This window comes from Cupressus sempervirens, chromosome 7, assembly GCF_028749045.1.
Source record: "Cupressus sempervirens isolate cs-2001-9-10 chromosome 7, ASM2874904v1, whole genome shotgun sequence".
Classification (NCBI taxonomy): Eukaryota; Viridiplantae; Streptophyta; class Pinopsida; order Cupressales; family Cupressaceae; genus Cupressus; species Cupressus sempervirens.
The window spans coordinates 739664781-739677922 of NC_143124.1; the positions used below are offsets into that span (position 1 = coordinate 739664781).

General features: G+C 35.1%; 2 pseudogenes across 2 annotated transcripts; both read right to left on the minus strand.

The window, feature by feature from the left end:
• Window positions 1–6793: 6793 nt before the first annotated feature.
• Window positions 6794–8991, minus strand: LOC149549376 (L-type lectin-domain containing receptor kinase IV.4 pseudogene; annotated as a pseudogene). The gene has a single exon (XR_016354080.1). The product of XR_016354080.1 is annotated as an L-type lectin-domain containing receptor kinase IV.4 pseudogene (transcript).
• A 1867-nt stretch (window positions 8992–10858) lies between these two features.
• Window positions 10859–13142, minus strand: LOC149549377 (L-type lectin-domain containing receptor kinase SIT2 pseudogene; annotated as a pseudogene). The gene has a single exon (XR_016354081.1). The product of XR_016354081.1 is annotated as an L-type lectin-domain containing receptor kinase SIT2 pseudogene (transcript).

Here is a 13142-nt window from a genome sequence, read left to right on the forward strand (position 1 = left end):
ATCGCGCTATGGGGAAGTTGCCTGAGGTTTGCCATAGCGAGTTGGAGCCCTTCTTCCATGTGTCCTTGGGGCCCAGGGGGGATACGTAGTTAACATCATAGTTATGATTGATAGTTAAGTTGCCAAGTCAATGATACAGTCAGGTTGGGGCATCGCAGTCACAGTTTGGTACCACCACGTATAGAAATAAATGTTGGGTGATATGTCGCTATTAGGAACTTCAGGGCATGGCGCCCATAGCGACATAGCGCCCAGTCAAACATAAAGGTGCGGTCAGCGCGTGAGGAGGACTGCCAGGGTGGCAAAGGGGAGGAAAGTGATTGCCCCACGTGGCCCAATCAGCATGTGGACCTGGTTGACTTTTTTGACCCTACTGTTTTGTGAACCAGAAAGGATAGAAATCATTTATTTATTTTTTGCCGTGGATCTGATTTCATAATCAATTGCCACCAACTCAGAATGAATACCAGGTGCAAAGGGACACTCCATCTATCCAGTCGATCCATCTACCATGTTAGGGAATGTTGTGGCGCCATTCCTCCCCCTTCAGTGCCTCTGTTTTCAATGAGATATTGGATTTTCTGTACCCAGAGCCATGCCTAGATTAGATCCTTGATTGGATTTTGCAAATGAGGAATTAATGCCAATAGGGATGTAATGCAAAAAATTATCATTCATGCCCGAATTATAAAGGCAATTTTGTGATCTTTTTTCAAGGTTGACTCTTCCTAATTTCTCTGCTGCTGCTTGTAGATTTGCAGTGTAAAAATCCCTTTGTCTCTGAGCTAGATGAACATCCTGTATCATCTCTTTCAGCCATCAACGTGTATGTGTATAGTTTTGCCTCTCGTTGATGCATTGTTGAGATCAGTGGTCTGCATACTGTATCTATCGTTGGCCTATTGAATAATATACAAGTGAAATCTTCTGTTCCTGGTGTTATTCAGTTGGTCTCCTGATCTGTATGTGGCTGTTGGTTGATATAAGTCTGAATGAATGTATGACCTTGAATGTTACCCTAGTTCTGTAGTGCATATTTGTGTAAAGAACGAGTCTGAACACTCTGTTTTGGTACATCACTGCCTTAGATTAGACTAGGTAGATTTGCTTTAATGCTCTCTTTCTCCCTTTCCCTTCTGAGAATAGATAGGTGTGCCCTGACAGTAAGAGGAAGCTGGCCTTCTCCGGAGACTCAACCTCGGAGTTCAAGTCCCACAGCTTGGAGGTTGTTTCCATGTTTCACTAGGTTGTCCTCGCGCATAGGCCTTGGACAAGGGTGCAAACCTAAGTGACAACAGTTCTCAAATAGGCTAACCTTGGCAATTTCCTGTCACCTATTGGCATCTATTTTCCCCAAACACACACTTTAACAGAGAAACTACTCTAAAACACCCTTTGGAGACTCTTGGAGTCCTTATTACCTTCACCAACTAGATATGGTCACTACAATCCAAGAATGCAATAGGTTTTTATGTCAAACCCTAGGCTCTCTTACACTAGTGCACATAAAAAGACACTTTTTAAAAATATATATAAAAAGAAAACCTTGGCACTTAAATGCACACTTTATAATAAGTGAAATATTTTGACTTTTTAAAAAAGCATTTTCTCTCTTTTACTCAACTACTAACTATGTTGCCTCTTTATCTTAATATAGCCTTTTCTTTTGCCTCTAAAGACATGAGCACATGGATCATCCAAGATTTAATCTTCACCATTTCTCATTATCTTACCTCTTAATCTTTATCGTAATCTCATTTCTATTTTATTTTAAAAAAGGAGACCTTATCATTTTCAAACCCCCTTGCATATCTAGATCTTGTTTATGCTATTGTTATGTTGTTACTTTTTCATTTGATTTCTTTTTCTCTAGCATTATCATCTAGCTTAGCTTGTTATTTCCTTTCTGGCATTTACTATTGAGAATCTATCTTAATCAGAATGGCATAGTAATCTTTCATCCATGTTATTAGAGCTTACTTGCATCTTGCACTCTTTTATCTCATTTAACTTATTTCTCTTTATCATGCATGCATTCATAGGGATATTCGATTGTTAAATTAGAATAAAATTGTCTTGCAATTAAATAGGCATAATGTTTCTTGTAATATAAGAATAGTGGAAGGAAAATATAGAATAATTAATTTCATCTTTGATAATATTCAATTTAACATGGTTGCTAACAGTGAATGATTGGTTGTAATTTGGTTACATCAATTGTAGATGCTACTAGATTACATATCTTTAATGCATTAAACTGAAAAATGTTGAGAGATATCAATCTCAAGAGACTTATCTATTAACACACCTTACAAGCATTTGTTGGAAATCTTTAATGGGAAACAAGATACTGAGAGGGGGGAGGTTGAATTAGGATCTTTTATACTTTATCATTGATAAAACAATTCATACCTAATCCATCTCATATCAAAAATATTATACCATATAAACATAAACATGTGATGCTGAAATGAAATCTATCTAAGCATAACATCCATGAAAATCATAAACACATAACACAATGATTTTGGTTACCTAGAAACACTTCAATATGAAGGTAAAAATAGGGTGGGGATGAAACCCATTAATCTTAACTGTTGCAACAATAAAGTTAACCTGTTAGGGTTATAATTTTGATCATAACAAATGATCTACCCTATGATGGGTTTTCTTTGTTAAAATTTGTTAAGACTATTAAATCTTACCCTCTGAAAGGATTTTACACTTACAATGAAGGAAGGACTTTGTTAGGAGATTTGAAATAGGTCTATTAGAACCACTTTCTTAAGAGATCTTCCTTGACTCAATCTGTTAAAATTGATTCAGTACCTAACCCTTTAATTTTCTCTGAAAATTGATTACGAATCTCCTCTCTTCAAAATCTGATCTCCTTATCTAATATATCTATTATGTCTTTCACTACTCTAGTTGTATTGTCTAAACTCCTTTGCTCTATACTTAGCTTGTTCACTCCTTCACTTTGATTCGCATATATGCTTATGTATATGATTCACAATCTCTCTCTCCTTGATCCTTGGTCGGAACCCTTCATAAATAGATAATCCTTGAAGGTTCTAGATTAGGATCAATGATCCATATTTCATTCCTTTTGCCATTTTCCATTCTAATTTTTTGATTGCTTAATCTGTTTACCTAAGGATTAATACCATATGACAAAATGCATAATTTCCTCCTTAATTATCTCTTTGGCCATTAAATGTCATGTAGAGGTCAGCTAGAATAATTTACATAAGTGTTTGTGCAATTACAAACTCATATATCAATACTCGTTTACTCGGCACTTTTTGACAGTTGGTCATAACTAACATTCATGTTGTAACACAACCTCAACCTATTTTGTTCACTTGGCAATAACTGACGTTCTGATTGCTTGGTCTCAATTGAATTACTCAACTTCTATGCTTTCTCAATCTCAATTGTGGTGCTCAACAACCTTTGACTTGCTCGACATGTGTTGACAAATAAACAAGTACTTTCATAGCTTGGCCTTGTCTAGATGGCTTGGTCACAATGATGACCATCCAATGCTGCCTTGAAGATGACTAAGTGTTAGACACTAATAGGAAACTTAGGCTTAGAGATAAAACAACATTATGGGATCAATTGACTCATTTTGCCCAAATAGGCCAACCTTGGCAATTTCTTGTCACCTATTGGCAACTCTTTGCCCAAAACACAAACTTTAACATATAAACTACCCTAGCACACCCTTTGAAACCTCTTGGAGTCCTTATTACCTCCATGATCTAGCTAGGGGTAGTACAAGCCAAAAACAAAGTAGGGTTTTAACCCAAACCCTTGGTGCACCTACACTAGTGCACATGAAAAGACACTTTTTAAAAATATTTATAAAATGAAAACCCCACTAGTTAAAGATACACTTTCCAATTAGTAGAATCTTTTGACTTTTCAAAAAGGCATTTTTCCTCTTTAACTCAACTACCAACTATTTTGCCTCTTTATCTTGGCCTTTTATTTTACCTTTTAAGACACAAGCACATGGATCATCCAATATTTAATCTTTGTCATCACTAATTATTTTGCCTCTTAATCTTTATTATCTTCTCATTTCTATTTTTTTTTATAGGAGACCTTATCCTCATTTTCAAACCCACTTTCATATTTAGATCTTGTTTATGCTATTGATGTGTTGTTACTTTTTCATTTGACTTATTTAGCTCTTGTATTATCATCTAGCTTAGCCTGTTAGTTCATTTGTAGCATTTAGCATATAGAATCTAGCTTACTTAGGATGACATAGTAATCTTTCATCCATATTATCTTAGATCTTACTTTCATCTTGCACTCTTGCATCTCATTTAACATATTTTTGTTTATCATGCATGCAATCATAGGGATCTTTGGTTTCTTTCAAAGTCATTGCTTGGCATGTATTTGAATCTTCCATTTCATAGTGCACCTTACAGGGATCTTACTTGCTATATTTGAGAACAACCCTCATCATCATTGGATTCTTGCATGCTATGACTAGGAATCTATAAGATGTCATTTGGGTATTGAAACCCATTGAATATCTCAAATATAAGGGTTTATAAAAGTGACCACACTTTTTGGTACATATGTGTGAGCTATACATTTGGTCTACATGTATCAAATACATGTTGTGTCATTGATACAAGAATTTTCCATGGTTATAACTTTTGACTCCATTATCTGTTTGGGTTGAAATATGATAGGGACAAGTACTATGAGGAATTGATTACATTGATAATTGACCTTGAATTGATGCATTTTTCAAAAATCTACCAAATTAGAAGAAAAGTGTCTTGTAATTAAATGGGCTTACTTTTTCTTGTAATGTTAGAGTAGTGGAAGGACAATAGAGAACATTTGATTTCATCTTTGATATTGTTCAATTTATTGGTTGCAAATAGTGAATGGTTAGTTGTAATTTGGTTACATCAGTTATAAGTGCTAGTAGCTCACATATCTTCAATACATTGAACTTCAAAATGTTCAGAGATATCATTCTCAAAGAGGCCTATCTATACCAACAACATTAAATAGATTTCTCAATATTGACATTGCTTAATACATATTAGATCATTGTATTAAAGATATCTAAATTAATTTAAAATTTAATGTTCATGCATTTCAAAATTAGCACTTTAATATTAAAGTACTATTAAAATGAAAATAAATATTATAAAATGTATCCCTTAATCTCTAGATTAAATTTTTAAAAATAAAATCTATTTAATTGTAGACATTATTAAAATAAAATAAAAATTATTGACAAGTATCTAATTTATTATATTAATATAGAAAAGAAGTTTCCAAACACATAATGATATATGTCTTCCTATTGACAGTTATTGTTCACCCAATTTTTGGAAAAAAAAAAATTGCAAATGAAGTTGTGGCAGAGATTTATCATCTCCCAAAAAAATAGTTGCGATTTGAGCGGAAAACCTATCAGTCTCAAAGAGGCCTTTCTATACCAACAACATTAAATAGATTTCTCAATATTGACATTGCTTAATACATATTAGATAAATTTATTAAAGATATCTAAACTAATTTAAAATTTAATGTTCATGCATTTCAAAACTAGCACTTTAATATTAAAGTACTATTAAAATGCAAATAAATATTATAAAATGTATCCCTTAATCTCTAGATTAAATTTTAAAAATACAATCTATTTAATCGTAGATATTATATATATATATATATATAGACGAGTATCTAATTTATTATATTAATATAGAAAAGAAATTTCCAAACACATAATGATATATTTCTTTCTATTGACAGTTATTGTTCACCCAATTTTCAGAAATAAACAAAATTGCAAATGAAGTTGTGGCAAAGATTTATCATCTCCCAAAAAAATAGTTGCAATTTGAGCAGAAAACCTATCAGTTTCAAAGAGGCCTATCTATACCAACAACATTAAATAGATTTGTCAATATTGACATTGCTTAATACCTATTAGATAAATGTATTAAAGATATCCAAACTACTTTAAAATTTAATGTGCATGCATTTCAAAACTAACACTTTAATATTGAAGTACTATTAAAATGCAAATAAATATTATAAAATGTATCCCTTAATCTCTAGATTAAATTTCAAAAAATACAATCTATTTAATCATAGACATTTAAAAAACTAATAATAATATTTATTGACGAGTATCTAATTTATTATATTAATATAGAAAAGAAATTTCCAAACACATAATGATATATTTCTTCCTATTGACAATTATTGTTCAGTCAATTTTAGGAAAAAAAACAAAATTGCAAATAAAGTTGTGGTAGAGATTTATCATCTCCCAAAAAAATTGTTGTGATTTGAGTGGATAACCTATCAATCTCAAAGAGGTCTATCTATACCAACAACATTAAATAGATTTCTCAATATTGACATTGCTTAATACATATTAGATAAATGTATTAAAGATATCTAAACTAATTTAAAATTTAATGTTCATGCATTTCAAAACTAGCACTTTAATATTAAAGTACTATTAAAATGTAAATAAATATTATAAAATGTATCCCTTAATCTCTAGATTTAATCGTAGACATTAAAAAAATAATAATAATATTTATTGACAAGTATCTAATTTATTATATTAATATAGAAAAGAAATTTCCAAACACACAATGATATATTTCTTCCTATTGACAGTTATTGTTCACCAAATTTTTGGAAAAAAAACAAAATTGCAAATGAAGTTTTGGCAGAGATTTATCATCTCCCAAAAAAAAAAGTTGCAAGCGGAAAACCTATCTGCAATAACTTATGGTAAGAGAAAATAACCGAGTACTTGCATTCGAGCGTTGAAGTGTGAACAGTAGAAAACTGGAGAACTCTAAAAATTTATTATGGAAGAAACATTATGATTTCTTTCAAAGCAGTTGTCTAAGGGTGAAGAAGTGACAAAAGACGATGAAACCTGGTGTGAATCAAACAGAACCGATTTCTCTGCTTGAAAATGGAAGTGGAAGAAAGGGCGGAAAAGAATAGTGGGCGTCAAGTACTTGAAGCAGCTGCCTCATTCCAGGCCTTGCAAGTTGATGAGGATCACAACATACAACTGCCAATTTCAACACACGCTCCATCTCATCCTCATCATAAGAACCGCCAAGCAAGGGGTCAGCTGCATCCATCAACCTCTCATTCGCATACAGAGCTCGCACCCAATCCACCAAGGCGATTTGGGCGGCATCGACAGCCCGTCTCCCACAACAAACCTCCAACATGACGACGCCAAAGCTGTACACGTCCGTGCCGCTACTCGCTTTCCCCGTGTTTATGATTTCTGGAGCGATGTATCCTGGCGTTCCGACTACGCGGCTTGTGTGTGGGTTCTCATTCTGTTCATACAATCGAGCAAGCCCAAAATCCCCCAACTTTCCATTGAGCTCCGAATCAAGTAAAACATTGCTGGATTTGATGTCCCTGTGCACTACTGTTTTCTCCCATTCTTCGTGAAGATACAACAATCCCGCCGCCACATCCTTCAGAATCTTGAACCGTTGCGTCCATCCCAACACACCGTTTGGATTCTCGAAGATCAGGCTGTCTAGACTTCCATTGGGCATGTAATCGTAAACTATGAACAGATCCCTTTTCCGCTTGCAGTAGCCTCTCATCTGCACAAGGTTTCGGTGCTTCAGACGACCCAAACTGGAAATTTCTGCTATGAACTCCTCTATTCCTTCTTGACAGATAGATTTCACCGCAACTTCGAGCCCACTACCAGGAAGAACACCTCTGTAAACACGACCGAATCCTCCACAACCCAAAAAATGGTCGTCACTGAATCCTTTTGTGGCAAGATACAAGTCTCTATAGCTGTATCTGTAAGGCCAATACCCAGCCTCCCATCCTGCAACAAAATTCCTGCTCTTTCTTCTCTTCAACCACAGCAGAGAACCTACCAGCAGTACCAAGATTAGAACTGTAACAATCACACCTAAAATAACTATATGTCTAATATTTAAGCTTTGCTGCGGAAGGAAGGAAGGAAGATGAGTTGTGTCCAAGCGAGAAGCCACTCCATTCGTACTGAAGCTCCAGGCAAGGATATAATGATCCTCAACATATGTTCCTGTAGCCGCAGAGAACCCAACATACATTTCTTCTTCAATAATGGCAGACAGACTGAAATTTTTCAGATAGATAAGCGGCCTTTCTGGCCTAAGCGAACCGGCTTGTACAATGGTTACATTGAGCTCCCTTTGAAGGTGATCATAATCAATCCAGGCTTGAATATTCTGCCCACTGTTGAGATCCAAATCATGGAACTCGCTTTTGTTAGTCCAATAACCCGCAGGCTTGGACACCTTAGAAGTGAGTTCGTTGATATCAACACCCACATGATTATTGTTGATGTCTTGGAATTCCTCGTCCTTGCATGTGTCAAACTCAACAGCAAACAGATGATTGTAGGTCTGCCCGTTGCTGGAAAGATTAAGCAAACCCAGGTACTGGGTTGGTAAAACCCCGAGGGGGGACTTATGAGAGACCAGGATAAAAGCCAATCCATGCGCGCTTCTTGAATGATCTGAGGAATAAGGTACCATGCTGAAGACAAATGTGGTGCTGAATGATCGAAATGTTGTATTTTTCATCCGCACAGGTAGAGGGTATACAGCTCGACCGAACTGGAACTTTGATTGATTGGTGAGGGCGATGACATTTGAATGCACCGAAGCATTTCCGAATAAGTCGAGGGTTGAGACATTGAATTGATTGAAGGTAAAGCTTGTATGGGCCGTTTCTACAGGGGCAAGGTCGATGAAGAATGCGAGGCCAAGAACCCTTCTCATCCACATGATAATCGACATTGAAATATTGTATTGGAGTTTTCAGTCGACGCTCCAGCCTTTGAAACTGCGTTCCTAGAATATAAGGACGCTTAGGACTTCTCGTTTGTGGTCCTCCTTCTATTCCAGGTTAACATAACAAATGTTTCAATCATCGCTGCATTCTCATCACACGAAAGGAAAGATTATGTATAGATATGAAAAATGTTTATGTTATTATATAATAAAATTATAATTTTGAAAATTAAATTATTATTAAAAATATTCAACATAACAAGTGTTTCAATCATCATTGCACTCTCATGGTATGAAAGGGAAGATTACGTATAGATCTTGAAAATATTACATAATTAAACTATAATTTTAGAAATGAAATTGTTATAAAATTTCTTTAACAACACAAGTATTTCAATCATCTCAACACTTTCATCACACAAATAGGAAGATTATATATAGACCTAATTTGTGGATTATAATTAATTGAGTGTAAGAGAGTCAAATAAAAGAGATCTTATCATTATTATGAAATCATAAAGTCATATCTACACACACACACACATTTCACGCAACGATCAATTATATTTTAAATATTAAATAATTTTATAAGATAGTTAATTTTTATAAAATATTATATTAATTTTCACTTATTATCTAAATGTTCCATCATTTATATCAAAATGTTCTTGAATACATAAATGGTACATTAGTTATTTTTCAAATGAATGAGTACACAAATGTATACCTAGTATCAAATGTTAATTTGAAATAGATTTTCAGTTTTCAAATTAAATATTTAAATATAATTATTTTTATTTTACTCCTTCAAAATCAATTATTAATTGTCTAATATTTGTAATACATCAACTTATTGATTAGGATGTTGTTCTCACAACCTCTCCATAATTGGAAAAGAAAGATTTGTTAAATCTAGGACATCATGGACATTCTTATTAGACACATCTAAACTTTATTACTTTTAAGGGTGAAAGAAATCTAACAACATCAATTTTAGAAATGTATCTAACTATAGATTTGTTGCATATTTGTTTGATTTTGACTCACTTCATATTTTAGACACTAGAGTGTGCTTTAAATTTAGTCCTAGATTACTAAACTGTGTTCTCTTAATGTATGAATGAAAAAAAAATTATACATATCTAACTCAATTTGTTGGAGCAAGCTTAGATTGAAACTATTTTCTTATAAATCTAAATCAATTCAATTTTCTATGAATATATTACAAATTGACATACATTTACTTCAATATTTTATATAAATGTGTAAAAAAATGACATTGTTCTATTTTAATTTAGCAAATCTTTTGATTTAAATAATAAGAATCAATAATATAGTCATTTAAACAAATTTTACTAAATATAAATCAAAACTCTTATAATCAAAAAATTGAATACAATTTTTTTCAAAAAAAATTATTAAATTATATTAATAAATAATAATATTATAATTTATCTTTATTTTTATTATTTTAATTTAAAATTATTTTAAAAATCTAAAAAGGAAACCAAAAACATTTACTCATTGAACTCAATAATTTTACAACCATTGTCACGATTCGCATTAAATAACCAGACTTAATATTACCAAACTAGCATTGTGAATTATGATGCATTTATTCAAACATCACATTCAAAAACCAAACTTAATAATGGAATGGCTCTCTTATAGATGCGTGTACATTACAATTTGAAGATATTAATCGCTGTTTGTTTTGTAGTGAGGCGAATATGCCGCATTATTCGGAAATCGACAATCGATGAATAACGACCGCCAAATTCACAAGCGCGAGAAAACAAAAACGGCATTGCAGAGGACAAATATCTAAGACACGGAATCCACGTATGACTAAACGTGTTAATAAAAATAAACCAGCTCCTCAAAAGATCTACAAAGTGACGTCAATAGGCCATGGCTGAGATATAGTGCAGGACCTCCAATCTTAATCTAAATTGTGAATAATTACAGAGTAAAGAAATTCACACAAAATGAGCCTCAATCATGTAATTCAACATTAATTGATCAGAAATTAAAAACCCAAGTATTGCTTTTGCTTCCATAAATAAAAGTCCTGCACAAATCGAAGAAATTACAAATCCAGAACATTACATACAAATTAAAAACTCATGAAATCCATACGAATTCCATATTTAGAAACCAGAGTTCTGAGGTTCATGCATTACTGCACAAGGCTGAAGCTCTTTTAATGGAGGAAATTACAGTTCCAACAAACCATTGTTTCCTAAAAAGAACCGGAGGGCCAAGTACAAGAGGTTATAAAAGTATTACTACCATACAAAGAGCTCTCCATTCCAAACGAAATAGGAAATGGGAAAAATTCAGGAACAGCATCCTCGCCTTCAAGTATTCTGACAACTTGTCTAATGGAGAGTCTCGCCTCTGCCTTTGTATTACAGCATAGCAATCCTAATACAAGAACCTGCTCCATCTCTTTTTCATCAAACTCATTATTAAGATTGGGATCGGCTGCATCGACCAATCGATCACTAGCATAGAGCTCGCGTACCCAATCTATCAGAACTTCTTGTGAAGCACCTTGTGAAGGATCAACTGGTCTCCTCCCGCATGCAACCTCCAACATAAATATACCAAAACTGAACACATCATTGCCTGGAGTGGCCTTTCCTGTGTGTATCAACTCGGGGGCTATGTAGCCAATGGTGCCTACAACACGGCTTGTTCGAGGGTTTTCATTATGCTCATACAAACGAGCAAGCCCAAAATCACCAAGCTTTCCCCGGAGCTCCGAATCCAAAAGAACATTGCTGGATTTGATGTCTCTGTGCAGCACTTTCTGCTCCCACTCCTCGTGAAGATACAACAAACCCGCAGCCACATCCCTCAGAATTCTGTGCCTTTGAGGCCACCGGAGTACCTTCTTTGGTTTCCCAAATATCATCTTATCTAGGCTTCCATTTGGCATGTAGTCATAAACTATGAATAATTGCGTGCCCCTCCTGCAATACCCTCTGATTTGCACAATATTTCGGTGTTGCAAACGACCGAGACTTGAAATCTCTGCTACGAATTCCTTCATGCCTTCTGTGCTGTGTCTGAGAATGAACTTTATCGCAACTTCAACCCCATTTGATGGTAAAACTCCTTTGTAAACCCTGCCAAATCCTCCAGATCCCAAAATTTGGTCGTCTCGGAAAGCCTTGGTTGCACTATACAAGTCCTTGTAGCTAAGTCTGTGAGGCCAATACTCCATCTCCCATTCTTCAATATCATCTTTATACTTGTGCCTTTTCAGTTTGATCAAAATAAACACTGTCACAACGAACAAGACAGCTGGAACGACCATAGCTGCAACTACGCCGAGTCTTAGCCATGATTTGGAGCTGTTGGGTATTAAGGAAAATGGGAGGCTTGATATGTTTATGACTGGTGCGGAGCCGATGGTACTGAAACTCCAGGCGAGGATGTAGTGCTTTTCAAACATGGTTCCCGTGGCTCCTGTGAAACCGACGTACATTTCTTCTTGCAGAATGTCCGATAGACTCGTATTTTGCAAAGATAGCAAGGGTTTTCGTGGACGGAGGAAACCAGCTTGAGTAATTGTTACATTGAGCTCCTTCCTTGGATGACTGTAATCAATCCAGGCCTGAATGGTGTGTCCATTGTTGAGAGTGAGTTGTTCGAATTGGGCTCCAGACCAGTACCCGGCAGAGTTAGAGTCTACCGAAGTGAGATCGTTGAGATCTACACCGACGTGATTGTTGTTGATATCTTGAAACTCTTCGCTCTTGCCTGTATCGAACTCCACTGCAAAGAGATGATTATAAGGCTTCCCAATGGAGGAAACATTGAACAGACCGAGGTATTGACCAGCTAGAGCTCCCACCGGAGACTTGTTTGGGGTTATGATAAACGCCAGGCCATGCCCACTCAGTGAAGGATTTGATGCCGATGGAACCATGTTGAACACGAAGTTGGTGCTGAAGGAAAGAGAATTTCTCATAGGTACTGGGTGTGCGTATAGGGCACGGCCAAACAACATTGGGAATTCACTCGTGAGGGAGATGAAATTGGACTGAATTGAAGCGTTCCCTAGAAAGACAGAGCCGAGCCATTGAATTCGTCAAAGATGAATGTTGTGTTGCCTCGCACAGGAAGGGTTGTCGAGAGGAGGAGCAAGATGCCAATGGTGACAAACATGGCTAAGGACGGACGATATTGTCGATTGTGCTGTCAGAGGAAATGTAGTGAAACAATCAACCTGTGGGTAGGAGGACGCCTAATTGCATTCGTATTGTTATGAAGTCAAGACAAGATGAAGAT